This window comes from Gossypium raimondii, chromosome 13, assembly GCF_025698545.1.
Source record: "Gossypium raimondii isolate GPD5lz chromosome 13, ASM2569854v1, whole genome shotgun sequence".
In the NCBI taxonomy this organism is placed as follows: domain Eukaryota; kingdom Viridiplantae; phylum Streptophyta; class Magnoliopsida; order Malvales; family Malvaceae; genus Gossypium; species Gossypium raimondii.
The window spans coordinates 48012061-48032326 of record NC_068577.1 but is presented as its reverse complement, the minus strand read 5'-3'; the positions used below and the strand labels follow the sequence as shown (position 1 = coordinate 48032326).

The 20266-nt window shown below is 30.8% G+C and overlaps 1 pseudogene; it reads left to right on the top strand.

Annotated features, from left to right (window-relative positions):
- The first annotated feature begins 7133 nt into the window (after positions 1–7133).
- Positions 7134–11946, top strand: LOC105781641 (glycolate oxidase 1-like; annotated as a pseudogene).
- Positions 11947–20266: the final 8320 nt, after the last annotated feature.

Here is a 20266-nt window from a genome sequence, read left to right as displayed (position 1 = left end):
AATCGATGACTTCATTGTATGTAAAAGGTAATTAAACACATACATTCAATTATGCAAGTCACATCTAACGTCGATAATTTATTAAATTAGAAGTAAAATTGATAATTCATTGGCATAAATTAAGAAATCCATAAATAATTCACATTAAACCAAATAAACTAATCGATCAATTTGTGTAATTGTTTTTGCTTGGGTAAATAATACGGGAGAAAATAAAATTATGATTTAAAATTATTAAATTATGTAATAAGCTGCAAAATTACTATAAATTGAGATAGAAATATATAACATAAAATTGGTCATGTAAACCGATACCACATGTTTAAAACCAAAAATCTTAATCAAAATCCCTTTGAAAACTCGAAAATAATAAGTAAACTATAAAAGCAAACATATAACCAAATACGAAATTTAAACATTTCGAGGTGTTTTTTTTAATAAAACAATCTATGGAAATATATGAATAAATATCTCAAATTTCCTAAATTTTGGAGCAGACGGTTGCCGAAAAAAAACACAACTAAATTAGTACTCAAAAAACACAAAACCAAAATAAGAGAAAAGAAAACAGTAGAAACCGAAACAGTAGAAATGAAAACAAATTGGTGGTGGACATTGGCACATTGCAAGTTACCACGACATTCAATTATGTAACATTCCATCATGTCAAAAGTACATACCTAGTCACCTAAATTCTTGTCACTATCTCTATATTTGTATCATTTTCCAAGAAATTAAGGCCACTGGATAAACAAATCGTAAGAACCATGTAAACAATACTAATATCTAAACACTAATTTTTCATCATATCAAAGTCTAAAGCATATTTCAAAAAACAAATTATTCAAAGAAAATTTATTTTATTTTTGTACTTTAATCTATATTGCTCTTACTTACGAATTACTTATCCTATAAAATTTTTTATAAGTTTTACAAGTATAAACATGTATCGAATAATAGATAAAACTCAAAATGGTGGGATTGGGACTCATACATAGAAATTGTTAATAATAAAACTTGATTTCGAATCTTTAAAGTTCAAGGTCTTTACCTTTGTCAACTGAACCAATGCTATTGGCAAAATTTTTGCAAATAAAATAATATGTGCATGGTAAATTTAACCATATCCAAAATTAAAGCATCACAATGCACTATATCTTTTAATTTTTTTTCATCTTCTAATAGTTCTCCCTAAACCCTAAACAACATTCTTACTAAAATAAAAGCAAAGAAAATAGTAGCAATGAAAACAGAAATGAAAGCAATGAAATGGAATGGAATGGAATGGAATGAAACCCTATACACAAACAAAACAACATCAGTTCGTAAGCAATGAAACCATTCCCAAAATAAATTCACATTCGAAGCATTACAGTACGTTCGGGACGATGAACAAAAAATGAAGAGGAAGACCGAATACCCTATAAACAGAGAATACAATTTTTTTAATTTCAGGATCAACAAACAATAACAAACCAAAAATAAAATTAACAAATACGAGAAAACCCAATGCATACGGAGGCAGAATGGTGAAAGCGAACCTTGAATACTTATTCCCCCGACGACCGATTCCGATGATGCTTCTCGACGTTCTCTATCAACTGTGTGTGTTGACCAAATGTACGAACCGGATATTTTGTAATTTTGCAAGAAATGGAAACACCCAAACAATGAAATACGATACAGATGAAGAATTACTTTTTAGAAATGGCTGATAGGAAAAAAACTTATGAATGTAGTAACTAGGGATTTCAGTGAAACACTTAGGGATTTCAGAGAAAAATAGGAATTGGGGCTGGGAGCGGGGATATACCCCAAAACTGATCTGGTCATTAAAACAACGCTGTTTCATTTAAATACATTTGTGGCGCTAATAAAAAACGCCACTAATATCATATCTTTTGCAGCGTTTTGAGAAAAAAAGCCACTAAAAATTAAATTCGTCAACGAAACGATGCCGTTTTGTTTAAATTTTAATTGGACCTTTGCGGCGTTTTGCATAGAAACGCCACTAATAATTCACTTGTTATAATATTTTATTTCTTTTTATTTATAATTTTAATTTTTAATATATTTATGATTTAATACATTATTTTAAATGATAAAATTTTTTAAATTTTTTAATTTTATACAGTATGAATAATTTAAATATTAGAAACATTAAAATTTATAAATAATTGAAATTATTAAAATATATATTTTTCAATTTTAAATTTTAATCAGTAAAACCTAAAATGTAATTTAATGCTTTTGCGGCGTTTTCACAAAAAACCGCCGCTAATACGGGTAAACATCATCAAAGCGACGTCGTTTTATCGAACTTTTCGACAAGAGCAGAACAGTTAACGATGTCGTATTACAGAAATGTTTGCGGCGTTTTAGGAGAAATTGCCGCTAAATCCCCGAGCTATTGCGGCGTTTATTAAAAAGCGCCACTAAAGCAATGTGGTGAAAGAAAACGAAGTCGTTTTGGTTAAATTTTTGGCGGCGTTTTTACAATAAATGCCGCAAATTCGTGCTCTACAGCGGCATTTTCTGTGGAAACACCGCTAATTATTCAATTTTTAGAAATTTTTTATTTCTCTTTATTTATAAGTTTAATGATTTTTAATAGATTTTTAATTTTGATAATTGTTATGACATTATTTTAAATTGATACATTAATATGAAATTATTAAATTTTTTAAATTTTATCAGATATATGTATAATTTAAATATAATCAACATTATAATTTATAAATTATTGAAATTATTCAAATAATGTATAACAAATTTAATATATATATATATATATATATATATATGCTCTATTTTAAGCTAACAAACGAATGTAACTAACACAATATTAATATGTTTCATAATATATAATATATATATATATATCGTTGCATATATATCTTTTTCTATAACCCGGATTATACTTAATTATAATCCTACTAATGACATAATAAGAAGTAAAAAAACACAAAGAATTTTAATTTTTTTTTTGCTTTTGTTTTAGATAAGTAATTAAACCCTAAAACCCAAAGCTATTAATCCCTATAACCCGTAAATTTTAAAATTAAAGCCTAAACTCTAACTCGTATTCTTCATGCAACTCCGAAACGCAAAAACCATGCATTAAGTAACATTCAAATCATTAACGCTAAACCATAAACCATAAACATCAAGCTCTAAAACAGTAAATTTGATCATTATCTTATAAGCCGTAAACACTGACCTCACATTAACACTAAAATGTAAACTTAGCTATTATTAATTTCTACTGGGTACATATTAGACCAAGTAACAACCTCATTTGTCCCTTTTCATTCATTTTCAGTTCTTATTGATATTGAGTACGTACTATATATTAAGTCATTGTTGTGTTCATGTTTGATTAACTAAATATAAAATTATTTTTGGTAATAAAATTATCAATATATAATATTATTTATCACGATATTTGGTGTTATATATATATAATTACTTTCTTTGATTTATTTAGTCTAACTATCAAAATTAATTTATTATTCTTATAAAATTTTATTCTATTTTTATTCTTTACAACATAACAATTTAAGTTTTATGATATTTTATTTTACTCATAATTTAATATATTTTTCTACTAAAGTATTTTAAATAAACTGTGATTGAAAAATAATATATATAGTTAGGAGTTAGGACTTCTATTTAATAAAAACAATTTGTATTAAACAATATTGTTTGTTATCATTTAAATGTAAATTTGACCAATATACAATAAATACAACTTTTTCAACCTATAATATAAAAATATAATTCAAACATTACTTGAGAATATATCAAAGAATGAGATAATTGAAATGGTTTTAGATTTTATTATTAGCGGCGCTTTTCCAAAAAACGCCGCTAAAAGACCAAGCACTAGCGGTGTTTAGCGGCGCTTCTTCAAAAACGCCGCTGAAGGCCAGAGCATTAGCGGCGCTTTATAAAAAACGCCGCTAAAGGCCAGTGCATTAGCGGCGCTTTATAAAAAACGCCGCTGAAGGCCCAAAAAATATGAAAACGGTGTCGTTCGGCTTACGTTTTTTGCGGCGCTTTTTGGAAAACGCCGTTAATGCTTATTTTTAGCGGAGTTTTCCGAGATGCGCCGCTAATGCTTGATCTCTAGCTGCGCTTTTGTAAAAACGCCGCTAAAGCTTGGTTTTTAGTGGCGTTTTTTGTCCAAACGCCGTTAAAAATGCCGTTAAAAGCCTGTTTTGGTGTAGTGCAATGTGCCTTCATTGACACTACAATTCAATATTTGAAACAATTTCACATTTCACACCAACTAACAGCATTCAAATTCATATATTCATACATAAAGCATACATATAAAATTACCATATTTCAAATGCCATAATAAGACCTTTCCAAATGACCAAAAACAAGTTCACATGGGCATATATATACCAAAACTAAAATCATATATATATATATATATATATATATATGCAATTACTTATCTACTTTGTATTAATTAGAGTTATACCACATGAAACCATTACTCAATTTATGCACCTAACATAGTTATTAAATTCATACTAACATATATAAACACATTAATTATATATTTTTTCAACCAAAACACAAAATGTCCATTAACATACAAAATAGGCTTATAACTTAAAAGACTTCTTATGTACATGCCAAGAACCAAAATAAAACATCACTAAGAAGTTGAGTCCGGGATTATCTTTGGATGCTAAATCAACGTACGAACCAAAATTTTCTAACTTGCACATGAAATTTAAAAGAACACCCTGAGTATAACTCAGTTGCATTTCTATAATACAAACATTACTAGCAAAATATTATGTATATTAATATTCAATGTAAGACTAAAAATTTCAATACAAAATATCAACTCAAATGTACAAATTCATAAAAATGCCATCTATTATAAGCACTTTACTAATATTAATACCTGGCAATTTCCATTCATACATATCCATTTCATATATATATATATATATATCATTCTCCATTACAAATTTCATTTCAAATTCTTGCCATTTCAAATCGATACTCAATTTCATCATTTATTTTCCCTATTAACAAGACTCGAACAGGGATGAATACACAGATCCAACCAACACACCAGTTTGACACCCAATGCCTCATCGGATAAATCTGAAACAAATAATTGTTCATATCGCTATAAATAAATTTGACACCCAGTGTCTCATTGGTTAAACTGAAATAATTTGACATCCAGTGCCTCATCATCTCGTAGTCGAAGTAACCCTGAACTCTTCCTATCTTGTGACATGTCAATTATACCCGACACTATCCAAACATTTAATAGGGTAATAATATTTCCAATTCAATTTATGTCTCATTGCACATTAAATTCAATATTACATTCAGCATATAAAATTTTTACAACTATGAAATTTAACACTATGTAGATAATCATGATTCAATCATCTCATTTAAATTCAAACTCATATCTTAATAATAATATTTTAAAGACCAACTTACCTTATATATGTATACTTATCAAATAAATAGAATGCATAAAAGCAACCATTTAAATAATTTGAATTATAGAAACAATAGATTTCAAGTTATTTGATGTCGACCTTATTTTTCTCCTTCTTGCTCGAAAATTTTGAGATGACGTTAGCAATTTTGAATTTGATCCTCACCCCCCAGAACTTCGGTTCTTTCTTTTCTTCTTCTAACTTTCGAAACAATGGTTACATGAAAGAGATTCCATTCTCTTTCATTCCACTACCCTCGACTTTTCTTTTATTTTGTTATCATTTATTATTATTATTATAATTATTATAACATATGCTTAATAATTTAATTAATAAATTTTTATGACAACCATCATCATCAACTACACACCACTGTCTAACATCCTTTAATTAATGGTATAATTATTACTTTAGTCCTTTTAGTTAATTTCAATCTATAATTTAAATTTTAGTACTTATACAATTTAATTTCTATACCTTAATAACTCTTAGTTTCATGAAAATTATTTATTCAAAATTTAATTTGCCTCTATTATAACTCCATAAATATTTAATAAAAATATTTATGAATCCAATTATGAAACTACACTTTCCGTCACCACTAACTATCATATCATTATAGGAAAAGCCTAATTTAAAATGTTGATTTGTGTCAGATGATTTCCCTTCATAGGATTTGATCTAAATTTCTCACCTCCAAATGCTCATCCACTTAACTCATCATTTCCCACTTTTTTCTTCTCCCTTTTTTTATTGTTTATATATGCTACATCTTATTAAACGAACCCCGCTGTTTTCTTGTCAACTTTCGAATTCATATATAAACCCTTTGGTATTTGTTTTCATTGCCCATCTGTTTCTTTCTCTTGCATTAAGATATATAGTAGAGTTTATCTCTTTAATCGGTTTCTCTGCATGCACTGTGGTGCATGGTCTGGTAACCTAAGGGTATGCTTTTCTCTGCTATTTTTCAATTTGTTTTCTTTACTATTTTGCCATGTTGGTTTTAGACTGTAATCTAGAATCTTTGTTATGGTCCTGTTATATTTCTCTTTACATGATATTTTCTCATGTTCATGTTTTTGGCTCAACACTTTTCTTATATTAATATGCACGTGTTTACGATTTTGTGTTTTGAATATGTTTGTGTTTATGTCTTTTACTTGTCCTCCACTTCCTGCTTTCATTAATTTTTTACTCTTGAGATGTTTGTTAACACAAAGAAACCAGACTTATCTTAGTTCTTAGTTGCCAGAAAAGAAACTAAACATAATTTCCTTATTTAAGGTCTAATAACTAGACTTATCTCTCGCTTGTATAGACACTTTACATATGATATTATGAGAGTTGCTTGTTTATGCTGTCAACTCTAAAATCTCAATTTCAAAGGTGAAAGTGAAACCTAAATACCCAACTTCAGTGAGTGATAACGTAATCAATTCTCTTTTCTGTTTTCATGTATTTTATGCATGGATTTTAAGACCGTTGTAGTATATTCCTTTGATGTAGTGTAGATAAACATAACTCTAACTTTAAGCCATCATTTGTTTGGATTGTTCTTCTCATGAGTAAATCGTCAGTCTTATTACTTTCTTTCAAAAGACTAAAATTTAAGAGCAAATATAGAGATAACCAATGTGATCGAGTATGAAGCAATTGCAAAGAAAAAGTTGCCAAAGATGGTGTATGATTACTACGCACCTGGTGCTGAGAACTAGTAGACATTGCAGGAGGACAGAAATGCTTTCTCAAGGATCCTATGAGCTATCTATCTGTTAAATTATCATTCCTTTTTGTCTAAATGTTTAGATCACCATTTCATGAAATCTTTATTCCTACAATGCTTAGGTTTCGTCCTCAAATTCTCATTGATGTAAGCAAGATAGACATGACCACCACTGTTTTGGGTTTCAAGATATCAATGCCCATTATGATTTCCCCTACAGCCATGCAGAAAATGGCCCATCCTGAAGGTATCGAACTTAAAAGGATTATCCCCTCTTATTGTAATACAACCAAGTAACTGCATGAGACTATATGAATACAAGAACATGCCAACTTCTTTTCCTTGGCATATTTATGCTTAAGTAGACAAACTAGAAAGAAAGCTAGAGACCTTGAGTGGATTAGCCATGTTTGATTTGACATCATTGTTTTTGCTTATTAAATAAGCAGCACTTCCTTCAAGAACAGTGTTATGTTTAACAACCTTACGTTTCTAGCTTCTTTCATGATAATTGTTGCATTTACAAGAAGAGTTGTTGTAAGGGCCCAATTTAGCCAGCGTGCTAAACAGACTAAACAAATAAAAAATATAAAAATAATTTACAGTCCAAGTACAAATGTTACAGTCCCAATTTACAAGTTAATGGCCCAAAGTCCTAACCCAAAGACCGGCGGACCCTTGGGGGTTCTCCGAAGGGTTGCGACGGAGGAGGGCAGAACCGAAAGGTTCTTTCATTTCATTTTGAATTTTGGAGATTTTTTTTTGGGCATTTTAGCCTTAGATTTGGGTTTTACTTGAAAAAAGAAAAACAAAAAAGTGGCCTTTTATGCATCTCTAGCCATCGTGGACGGCGGCATTGTCGCCAGTAACCGACAGCTGATGCGGCGGCGGTTCATTGGAGCTATGGCCAGCCTGTGATGGCTTTGAGAGAAAAAAAGGAAGAAAGTTTCAGTTTTTTTTTAAATGAAGGCTGAAATGAAATTTTTGGAAAAATTTTGACTTAAATAGGGGTTGTAAAACGACATCACTTTGGATTTTAATTTCAGACGCCAAAATGGCGTCGTTTTGACACGACCCGCGTCCGATCCGACCCGAAAGCTAGGATCCACGTGTTTTTGGACTAAGAGTCTATTTTTCCTTTTAGCCCTTCTGGTTTTGGACTCTCTTTCAATCTGGTCCTTATTTTAGCTTTTTTTTCTTTTTGAAATTTACCCATTTGATCTTGTTACTTTTTATTTTCATCCTCCGACTATTTAGTCTCCAGGGAATGCTGCGTTTAAGGGACAAGGGGATTATTTCCTAATTGACCCCTGGCTTTCCTTCTCGCATTTGATTTTAATCCCTTACCTTATTTTATTGTTTAATTTGTTTATTTTATTATGATTTTTACTTTAAATTTTGTTTAGATCCTGATTTAGTCCCTTACTTTCAATCTTTTATATTTCATTTTCCTTTGTATTTATTTATTTATATATTTATACATTTATCTATTTATTTCTTTTTTAATTTTTCTATTTTTCCTTTTTTCTCACTATTATTATTATTATTATTATTATTATTATTTTATCTATCATTATTATCATTGTCCATTTTATTACAAATTGCACCCTTAATTTCATTTACATTTTAATTTAGCCCTTTATTTTCAATATTTTATAAACTATTTCCTCTATATTTATTTATTTATTTCCTTGTCCTTATTATATTAAAATTGGTATTGTCTTCTTTTTTATGTGCATATTTTGTCACTATTATTATTATTATTATTATTATTATTATTATTATTATTATTATCATCATCATCATCATCATTGCTATTATTTATTTTATTATTTACTTTTTCCTTTGATTGTTCATATTATTATTAAAGTAGTATATATTATGTGATTATCGCCATTATATGTATTGTGAATTGTTTTATTAGTATATTCATATTATTGTCATTTATTAGTGCGATATTTTATTCAGTATATCATCGTTCTATTTTCTACATTACCATTTTATCTTATTTCATTAAAATCATGTCATGAATCACGTTTAAATGTATTTACCCATAGTTGTTTTTATATTATACCCCAAATAAGATAAATACCCATCGTTTTAAATTTTACATTTGTTACTATAAAAAATGGGAGATTTTAAATAGGCAATATTTCGTATTTGGAGATTTGAGGAGTCGTGCCTTAACTTACGGGGTTGTCGATTTTCTCGTTGAATCCAGATGACCAAATATCCTTTTAAAATTAAAATACGTGAGATTTAATACAAAAAAAAGACAAGCTTATTTTCGAGAATTCGAGATGTTGTGTCCTAACTTACGAGATGCGTCCTTTTGTTACCTCGAGATAAGAAAGCCTTTTACATACACTTTGATCTATTTAAGGGATTTTACTTAAAAAATATATACATTAATAAAAAGAGGGATCGTATTTTAAATTCTTTTCGAGTTTTCAACTTTCGACATTAAGACATTAATTAATCAATTAGGTACCAATTTTGGGCGTTATGAGGGTGCTAATCCTTCCTCGTACATAACCGACTCCCAAGCCCATTTCCTAAATTTTGTAGACCAAAACTGTTGTTTTAGTAAATCAAGCCATTTATTAGAAACGATCAATTTACGAGGTGGTCCGATCACACCTCATGAAAAAAAAGGATTGGTGGGGTCCTTTTTTCATTTTTAAATAAAAAGTCGATTCAAAAAAATGGTTTCCACAGTTGTAATTAGATTAATATATCATGTGCATATCTGATCAGTTCTTTACTTATAATCAAACATAATTTAAGATGAACCTTCATGGTTTTATGGAAAGCAATTTGATTGATATTCTAATAATGAGATCCTTAAACTTTTGATAGGGGAGAATGCAACGGTCAGGGCAGCATCTGCAGCTGGAACACAGCTATACTAAAAATTTCATAAGAAGCACTAACATTTTTAGTTATACTAAAAATTTTAGAATATATGTCGAACACAGTTATTTATAAGGAAAATAGAGATTCAAGGAAACATAGATTATAAGTAATCAAGTGCCAGTTATTGACAAAAGAATAAACTATGTTATGTAAATTATCATTTCAGACATTATCCTCATGGGCCACTTCTTGTATTGAGGAGGTTGCTTCAACAAGACCAGGCATTAAGTTTTTCCAACTCTACGTAAGTTTGAAATGATGCTCATTCAAATAAGTTGTTTAATCTACCTATTCATTCATGGGGATAGGTTTTTGGACTTTGTGATAACTGATGTCTAATGTCTAACATTTAGGTATACGTGGATAGTAATGTAGTCGCTCAACTTGTGAGAAGAGCTGAAAGGGCTGGTTTCAAGGCAATGGCTTTTACAGTTGGATACTTCAAGGCTCGGTCGTAGAGAATTTGACATCAAGAACAGGTAAGATTATCCTTCCGACTCTCAATGTCCCATGGAAGCGTTCTTCGAAATATCTCATGTCACAATTACATTTACTTCAACCGGTCGAGCATTAGATGTAAGATTCTGTATACATGAAAGTCAAGTTACACTCCAGGACTCTTCAATTTTGGTATTCTCTTATAGGTTTACTCTACCACTATTTTAGTTGTTCGATTACCAACCTAGTAAAGAACCATAAAATGTTAATGTTATGAGCTTATGTTTCCTCTAATATTTAATTTGCTCGTGTGAGTCATACAGGCTGATGACTCAGTACTTGCTTCATATGTTGCTAGACAAATTGATCGTACCCTCAACTGGAAGGTATGTACATACATGAGTCCATCAGAAGATTATTTATAGGCCATGTTATGAACAAAAACCATACTTGAGAATTCTTATTTATTATGATCGCCTTTGAAGGAACGTAGACTAGAACAAAACTCATGGAGTCTAAAGCAGTTTTTTATATATCAAAGTTCATCTAATATACGCCTTTCGAGTGATGAAATGTTACGACTAATTTGTCTATAATATACTCAAGAGCTTTAGATTAAATTTTTCAATCCATTGCTGTACTAATGGCAATCCAAACTATAGATTTTTTTGCAGATACTTTAACTTAAGCCATGAGCTTGTCATAGTTTATCTATGTCTGAAGATTCTTTCTATTAAGTGTGCACTGAATGAACTCTATTAGCTATGTATAAGATGTGAAATGGCTTCAGACAATTAACCAACTTGCCAATTCTTGTGAAAGGTGTACTCATTGTTGAAGATGGTATGAAACGTCGAAACTTCTTTGATTCTTGGGCCATTTTGATAACATATGTTGATTTTTAGACTGATTATGCTTCTTTTGCAACAAGGATAGCAATACAAGGTGGAGTAGCTGGTATAATTGTGTCCAACCATGGAGCTCACCAGCTTGATTATGTTCCTCCCACTATCATGGCCCTGACAGAGGTATGCCAGTGCTTTCATTCTTATTCTCACATGAGACAACAATACCAAAGCAAGCTATTTGACAAATTCTTCAATTGTAGGTTGTGAAGTTTGCACAAGGATGGGTGTCGGTGTTCCTGGATGGTGGTATTAGGCATAGAACCGATGTTTTCAAACTTTAACATTGGGAGCCTCTGGTATATTTGTAAGTATAAGATTACATCATAAAAAGTGTTAAGGATATTGTGAGTCTGTTAGGGAGGTAGTTAGTGTTTAGCTAAGGTTGTTAGCTAGCTGATAAGAGAAGCAGTTATTTCTAAAGACTATATATAGGCTATCTTGGTATTGTATTGAGCAGGTTAACAAGTTTTAATTTAGAATTTCAAAGAAAGTTTCAAATAAGTCTTAGTTTTCTATTTTTGTGGTTTACAAATTACTTGTATTTCTCCTCTGAGTTTTACTCAGAGTACGGTTTTCTTTTTCGTTTGTAGGTTAGGTACTTAACTTTTGATCGTTGATTCAGCATCCAACAACGATCCCGATCTCAAACGTGGTGATGTTTATCCTTTTGTGTCAGCATGTACCTAGGGTGTCTAAATGTTAGTTATTTTGTGGATGAAATGTATATGAGGTTATAAGTATAATGTTGGCTTAGTATATATATAACATGTGCTTGTGTTTGAAGCCATAGTATAGTAAGGTAAATGGAATTAAAGCTTGGTATGTGCTTGTGAATTTAAGTTAATGTTGTAAGTATATATATGAGATAGGCCAAATTGATGACTTTTGGCATGTTTATAATTTGAATTTGAATGATGTTTTAATAATATAAATTGATGATATAAATGTGGTACCAAAGAGGGTACATTGGTTTGGCACCTAGGATGATTCTTTTAACATGATTTGAATGTGTTTGATTGTGTTTTGAACTGGTTAAACGAATGATTTTTGAATTACTTTGTGTCCAAGCTTGCAAGGAATGGTAAACTTGTTGTTTAAGGTACATTTTGAGTCCACACGGCCAGACACACAGGCGTATGACTCAGCTGTGTGAGACACACGGCTAGCACACGAGCGTGCGAGGCCATTTCAAAAGGGCACATGGTCTGGCACACGGGCGTATGGCTTGGGTGTGTAACCAAAGTTAGAGAGTTATATGGGCACGGGCACGGGAACAGGCTGGGACACGAATGTGTGTCCTTATTTCAAATGCCCACACGGTCTAAGTCACGGATGTGTCTCCTAGCCATGTGAACCCTGCAGCTTTGAAAATTTTTAATATTTTTCAAAAAATTTCCTGAGTCTCCAAATTAGTTCTGACTTCTTTCTAATGTGTATTTTGGGCCTCGAGAGCTCGAATAAGGGACAATATGTATGAGTTTAATTGACTTCTGACTTGAATATTATATGATACAAAATGTTTGAAACTTATGCCTGTTTGATCGATAAACTTTGGTAATACTTTGAAACCCTATTCTGGTGACGGATATGGGTTAGGGGTGTTACAGCATTGGTAAAAGCAGAAGCTACACAACCAAATTGGTGTCTAAGATGGTGGGCACTCCTCTAGGCTCCAAGCGAAAACAAGAAAGAAATAGAAAACAAGAAGGTTGTTTACGTAGTTTGATTTCCCTACATCTGCGGAGCCTATATTAGTAAGAAATATCCACTCTCTTCAACAATTACACAAAATGAATCTACTCAATCATACCTCCGGATAGTTTCCCTCACCCTTGTATTTTAAAGACTCGATACTCTTAGTACTAAATTCACCCATTGTGAATTTAGCAAGTAAAACTACAACACATGTTTTACTATCAATATGCACACATACAATAAAGTTTGTAACAGCCCGATTTTAGGCCTAGTCGGAACAGTGGTTTCGGGACCACAAATCCGATGAGGGAAATTTTATTTCTTATTATATTTTTATGGTCTACAATTTCACGGAAATATTTCGTGAAAATTTCATTCGAAAATTTCGACGTTTGAGCACTCAATTTAGTCAAAAGGACTAAATTGTAAAAAGTGCAAAAGTTGAGTTCTAGACGCTAGAGCTTTCAAATTGCTATGAAATTTTAAATTGGAGGTCCTTAAATGGTAATTAGACCATTGGTTATGTTATGGACAAAAATAGACATGGTTAGTAAGTAAGCCATTTAAGGGCATTTTGGTAAAATGCCTTAATTAATGAATAAAGACAAAATAACATGAAATAAGCTATCATCTTCTTCAATTCTTTTCTCCATGGCCGAATGTAGCAAGGGAACACCATGGCTAGGGTTTTTTCATCTTCCAAGCTTCATGGTAAGTCCGTTTTAGTCACGTTTTTCTTGTTCTTTATATTTTTAGAATCCCGGTAACTTGCTTAACCTATTTCTACCATTAATTTGAGCTAGAATTTATGTTTGAAAAATTACCCATAGATGAAAAGTGTGAATTTTGATGTTTCATGATAGAATATGAAGTTTGGAATTATGTTAAATGATTTTTGTTAAGCGATTTTCAACGAAAACGAGTAAAACGACATAATTGGTAAAAAAAATATTATTGTTTATAAGTGCATGTTAGAGCAAGAATTTGGTGTTTCCATAGAAGGGAAAATGTCCAGTATGTCATAAAACATAATAATAAGAGATGAAATTTAATTTTTGAGGTTTGGGGCAAAAGTGTAAATATGTAAAAATTTAGGGGCAAAAGTGTAAATGTGCAAAAGTTCGAGTTAAGGACTGTTTTGATGAATGTGAGTGTTAAATAAGTCAAATGTGTTATTATAGATTAAGAAAGAAGTGGAATCGACCTTGATCGGAGAAAAGAAAAGATTAAAGACTAAATTGCTAAATTTCTATATCGTTGCACCAAAGTAAGTTGTATGCAATTAATAGGTTGTTATAATTATTTTTTTACATTTCGTGACAATATTTGCGAAAGGGGTGGATATGAAATAGTTATATTTAAGTTAGAAATTTGAAATTGATAGTTGATTTGTTTAAAATCAGCTTGGTTTATGGATATACCAATTGCAAGTAATGGTTGAAGTGGTTTAAATCGAATTATTAAATTGGTTATGGAGTTGAATGGAAAGATTGATATTATGATGTGCTATGGAGAAATTGTAAATTATTGGAAAGTAAGAATCTTTGTGGAACTGTCGGAATGGTAAAGATTTGAATAAGGTATCGGTGAACACGTGTGTAGTACTGTGTGAAGGCTACTACGTGTACCGATAAATAATGGTCACATGTGTACTACTAAGTGAAGGCTACAATGTGTACCGAGAAGCTTTGGTCACGTGTGTAGTACTGTGTGAAGGCTACTACGTGAATCGATAAATGATGGTTACATGTGTAGTACTAAGTGAAGGCTACTATGTGTACCGTAAAACTTGATCACGTGTGTAGTACTAAGTGAAGGCTACTACGTGAACCGTAAAACTTGATCACGTGTATTGTACTATTTGAAGGCTACTATGTAAACCGTAAAACCTGATCATGTGTGTAGTACTATGTGAAGGCTACTACGTGAACCGTAAAACTTGATCACGTGTGTAGTACTATGTGAAGGCTACTACGTGTATCGAGTGATAAAAGTAATATGGGTAGTACTGTGTGAAAAACCTCAAATATTTGTTGTTATACCGACATGTTCAATGTGATATGAGTATGTGATTGGAACGTGATAAGTTGCAAATGAGTGACTAAAGGGATGAAGTTTGGTATTGTGTTATAAAATAAGTGGTTATAGTGCTGTGTGAATGAAGGATGTTGGAATAGAATAGATTTGGACAATGACAGTGATGTTAGTTTGAAAAATCACCAAAAATTATAAAAATTGAGTTAGTGGTTTAATAATACATGAAATTAAAGCTTAATGAGTCTACTTTCACATAACATATAAAGAATGGCCAAAGGAGTTATATATTTTGAGATATTGGAATTTTAGTGAGACAATGTTTGAATGATTTCGAAATCCTCTGTTTTGACTTTGGAAAATCACTAAAACTTGTACAAAAATAATTATGTTTTAAAATTTACATTCCTAAATTTCTAATTGAGTCTATTTTCAAAAGAAATAAGTGGGAACATCATTTGAATTCTGTAGTAAGAGAGATCTGATTTTTAGTGAAGAGAGGTCAGAAGTGTCAAGTAGAGAAATAGGGGAATCTTTAGAGAATAAACTGTACTAATTGGCTGAACTAAAAATTCTGAAAATTTTATGGTAAGAAGGTATATGAGTCTAGTTTTAGGAAAAATTTATGGATATTAATTTTAGGCTCTGTAGCTCTTGATAAAAATGATTTAGTGACTCTGACTCAAATAGACAGCTTTAAATTTAAATATAAGTGAATAGTGAAATTATGTATAATGGTATTTGAGCATGTTATATACATAAAGGATGTGGGATGGAGAGGAGGATGAGGATAATAAAATGTATGAACGAATTGTGTATAAATGGTCATATGCCCGATTATAATCGGTAAATGTTAAATTGAATGGTAAATACGTATTGGTACTGAAGGAACTATTGCGGTATTGAAAAGCAATTGATCAAATGTTTAAGAAATTTAGTCATGATATATATATGTGTATGATAATAATGATTTATGGATGATTATATCATTGAGTTGCATTGATTAATTCGGTTTATGTGATGGAAATGTCAAGAACATTTGTCTTTGGTATGTGATGATCATGTAATGCCATGAAAATTTGTTTATTTGTGTGATTTAAAATGTATACATATTTTTTATATAACTTATTTTGTAATCTATTTGAAAAATGATAAAAATTAATTCGGTTACTATGTGAGGTGAATTATGATTTGTGAAGCATATCTATATTCGGCAATAATGGATAAAATATATTTATGTCATGGGTGAATGGTTAAACACTTGAGTTAGTAAAAAGTGTATATGTTCTGGTAATACCTCGTACTCTATTCCGGCATCGAATACAGGTAAAGGGGTGTTACATTTAGTGGTATCAGAGCTACGGTTTAGTCGATTCTTAGACCAAACGTAGCATGTGTGAGTTTAGCTATATATGTCATGTTGGTACTCGTGATAGTGTGATGTCTCCGGGTTCTAATGAAATTGTTTTGTTAAGACAGCGATGATTTTGCATCAAGCAATTTTTGATAATGCTGAAATGGTATTGAGATAAATGAAATATGCTTATGTTATGTTGGAATTTGAAAAGGTAAGAATAGACATTCGTAATGTGCATGTAATCATGTATGAAAAGAGATAATCATAAGATGAAAAAAAAATGTTTACGTTGTAATAAGCTCATCCAAGTATGTTGGTGATCACATGATACTATGTGCTCAATATATTTGATTAAGTGAATAGGGTATGTGAATTTATTTAAATAGAATGAATGTGTGTTTATCTACATTTGTTTGAATAAGTGAAATCGATGCGTTCATATGGTAGAATCTTATGTTAAATTGTTAAATTAGAGATAATATGATGTTTTGTTTTATGTCTTTACTATTGAACCATGAATATTATAATAGTATAAAAATTGAATTGAAAGATCAAATTGAATAAAACGCAGGAATAAGTACTTTCGTTCCATGATATGTGATGAATTGACAGAAAAGACCATGGTTTGACCATGGCAACATGTGAAAATGTGATAATGTGATTCAGTATAAGACCATAGTTGGGCTATGGCATCGGTATGTGATATGTGATTACGTGTAAGACCATAGCTGGGCTATGGCATCGGTATGTGATATGTGATTATGTGTAAGACCATAGTTGGACTATGGCATCGAGAAAATAAAGTGCTCAATTACGTAAGACGTTCTCTAATTTGAAAAATGTCGGCAAGTAAAATGGAAGTCAAGTATTGGAATTTAATTAGATATTAATATTGAGCTCGAGTAAGTAAATCTATTGTGTGAAATTGTGAATGACAGAAAACATTTGTAATAATTGATGTGTTAATTTGCTTAGAATGAACTATGTGGTTATGATGGTATTACATTGATGATGAAAGCTAAGTTACATATATATATATATATATATGTATTTATGAGACTAAGTTAGAGGCTTTACGACCTCACTACCACCCCTCATCAATATTGTTTTATGATGAAAATTATCTTGATGATGTAGATATGTTTTCAACCGAATTAATTACGACGGTATAGAAGTAAACACTTAAATGTTTGAGTGAAAATGTATTGATTATGAGTTGAAACTCATAAAAGTATGGATTAAAGAGTATAACATTTTGCTATTGATAAATGCTATAATTATATGAGCACATGAGTTATGATATTTGGATTATGATGCTATATAGAAATTTCGATTGTGAATTAGTGATTTGAGTTGGCATATGAATTAAGTGTTGAGAAAAAAAGTGATTAAAAGCAAAAGTTTATTAAATGTTTTGAGAATGTGAAATTAGTAATGAATTGGCTATTTGTGATAGTATGTGTTATGCGTATTTATGTGTAGGATAAATTTGAGACTTTACTTAACCCCCATATCAGTACAATGTTACAATAAAATTTGTAAGATTTTGATTGAATAAGCTTATGAGTGCAGTGCTACAAAAGTTTGTGTACGGAAGATTAATAATGTGATCAGAAAAGTGAATGAATTAGCAAATGAAGACTGTACAAGCCCAAATTTACCCATTACAAACCCATCTTAAACAAACCCAAAATAACCCAATACCCAACCCATTTCCAGCAGACCCAAAACCTAACACCAACCCAATTAAACCCAAACCCAAAACCTAGCCCAATACAAAACCCTAGTAGCCCAACTAAACTTTTCAACAAAAAAACAAAAAAACCCTAGGTGCACCGTACCTAGGGCATTCTGTTTTCTGACCCCTAGCCCGGCGCCGCCTCACCAGCCGCCACCGCCGCGCGTCAATCACCGTCGCCCCACTTGCGCCTGCAGCACCTGCAACAAGTAACAGTAAAAAATATATATAAAAAAATAATAGAAACAAGTTGTAACAATGGCTATATAAAGCCATTCAAAGATCTGTAATGGGGTCCCCCCCTCTTTCACGATTTGAAGAAATAAAAAAAAAACAGATTCAACAACCCCTTTTTCGATATATCTATTTTCCTTTTCTATTTTTATTTTTTTCTCTTTATTTTTTTCTTTCGAACTATTTGTGTTTGATTTTGTTTCTTTTATTTTTTAAAAACTATATATATAACATATAAAAAAATTACCTTTGAATTTTTCGGCCACCGTGTACGGTGGCCGGCGCGACGGCGTCAACGGTGGCTCTCCTCGCCGGGATTCTAGGCTGAGGGAGAGGGGGAGAGAGATTTGAGAGGAAAATTTTTGGCTTTTCTGGAGAAGAAGAGAAAAAAGTGAAAATTTAAAAAAAAAATTGGTTTTTATAAAGAGAACAAAACGACGCCGTTTTAGGCCTCCCCTTTTTTGACCCGCGCAGTGACCCGACCCAGGGGGAAGGATCCACGCGTTTTGCTTTCAGGTAGGTCCCCCTCCTTTGTGGCGTGTTCGATGCGATCCATTTTATTTTTTCGATTTTGGCCACGAATTTCGCGTCTGTTTCAATTTGGTCCGTGAACCCTGTGCATGCGCTGTACTGTAACGGCACCGTTTAACCGATGCGGGGAAATTGCCTTTCAAGTCCCCTTCCTATTGTGCGCGTCGCGATTTAATCCGTGTTTTATTTTTGATTTCGACCCTTAAGATTTTGTTTATTTTGAATTTAATCTTTTTTGTTTTAGCTATTTTACTGTTAAACTAACTATTTTTAATCTTGTTATTACTATTATATTATACCATTAGCCTTATATTATTATTGTTATATTTTTATTTTTACTTATTTAAATTTAAATATACTTGTCCTATTATTATTACTATTATAACTATTTATATATACATACATTATTATATATCTTTATATCTTATTATGTATATATATCTATATCTCTTTTAATATTTTCTAGCTTATATATATACATTCTTTTTGCTATATATATATATATATATATATATATATATATATATATATATATCTAGCTCCATTATACATTTATAGTAAGCTTTTATTTTATTTTATTTATTTCATATATATACATACATACATGCATATATATATATATATATATATCATAATATTATTCATTACTATTGTTTCATTTGGTGTTAATTTATTTATTTACATGCTCATTATTATTTACTTAAAGTGCTTTAATTTTATTTGTTTATTTACTTTTATTTGTTGATTTCTTTTATTATATTTGCCATCTCATTTATTTATCTTTTCTTATTTTGCTGTATTATTTTATTTGCATTATCATCATTATTATTATTTTACATTCATTTTTTTACTCGGATTTATCCAAAAACGGAAAATTTCAAAATAAAAATAACACTCGATATTTGAGATCTTCGAGAGAATCGAGTCCTAACGTATTGGGTTTCGATTTTCTTTGTTGAATCAAAATAATCGAGATTACTCTTTTAAAAAAAACATAAATAAAAAGCTCATCATCGAGAATTCAATACGTCGTGTCCTAATGCATTGGATGTGACACATTGATTTCTTAAGATGAAGATTTTTTAAAATAAATGCAATATTCAATGTTTAATATTTTGAGAAATTGTGCCCTAACGTATTGGGTTGTGATTTCTTCATTTGATTTAAACAATTGAATATTCTTTTAAACTTTATTACGTGAAT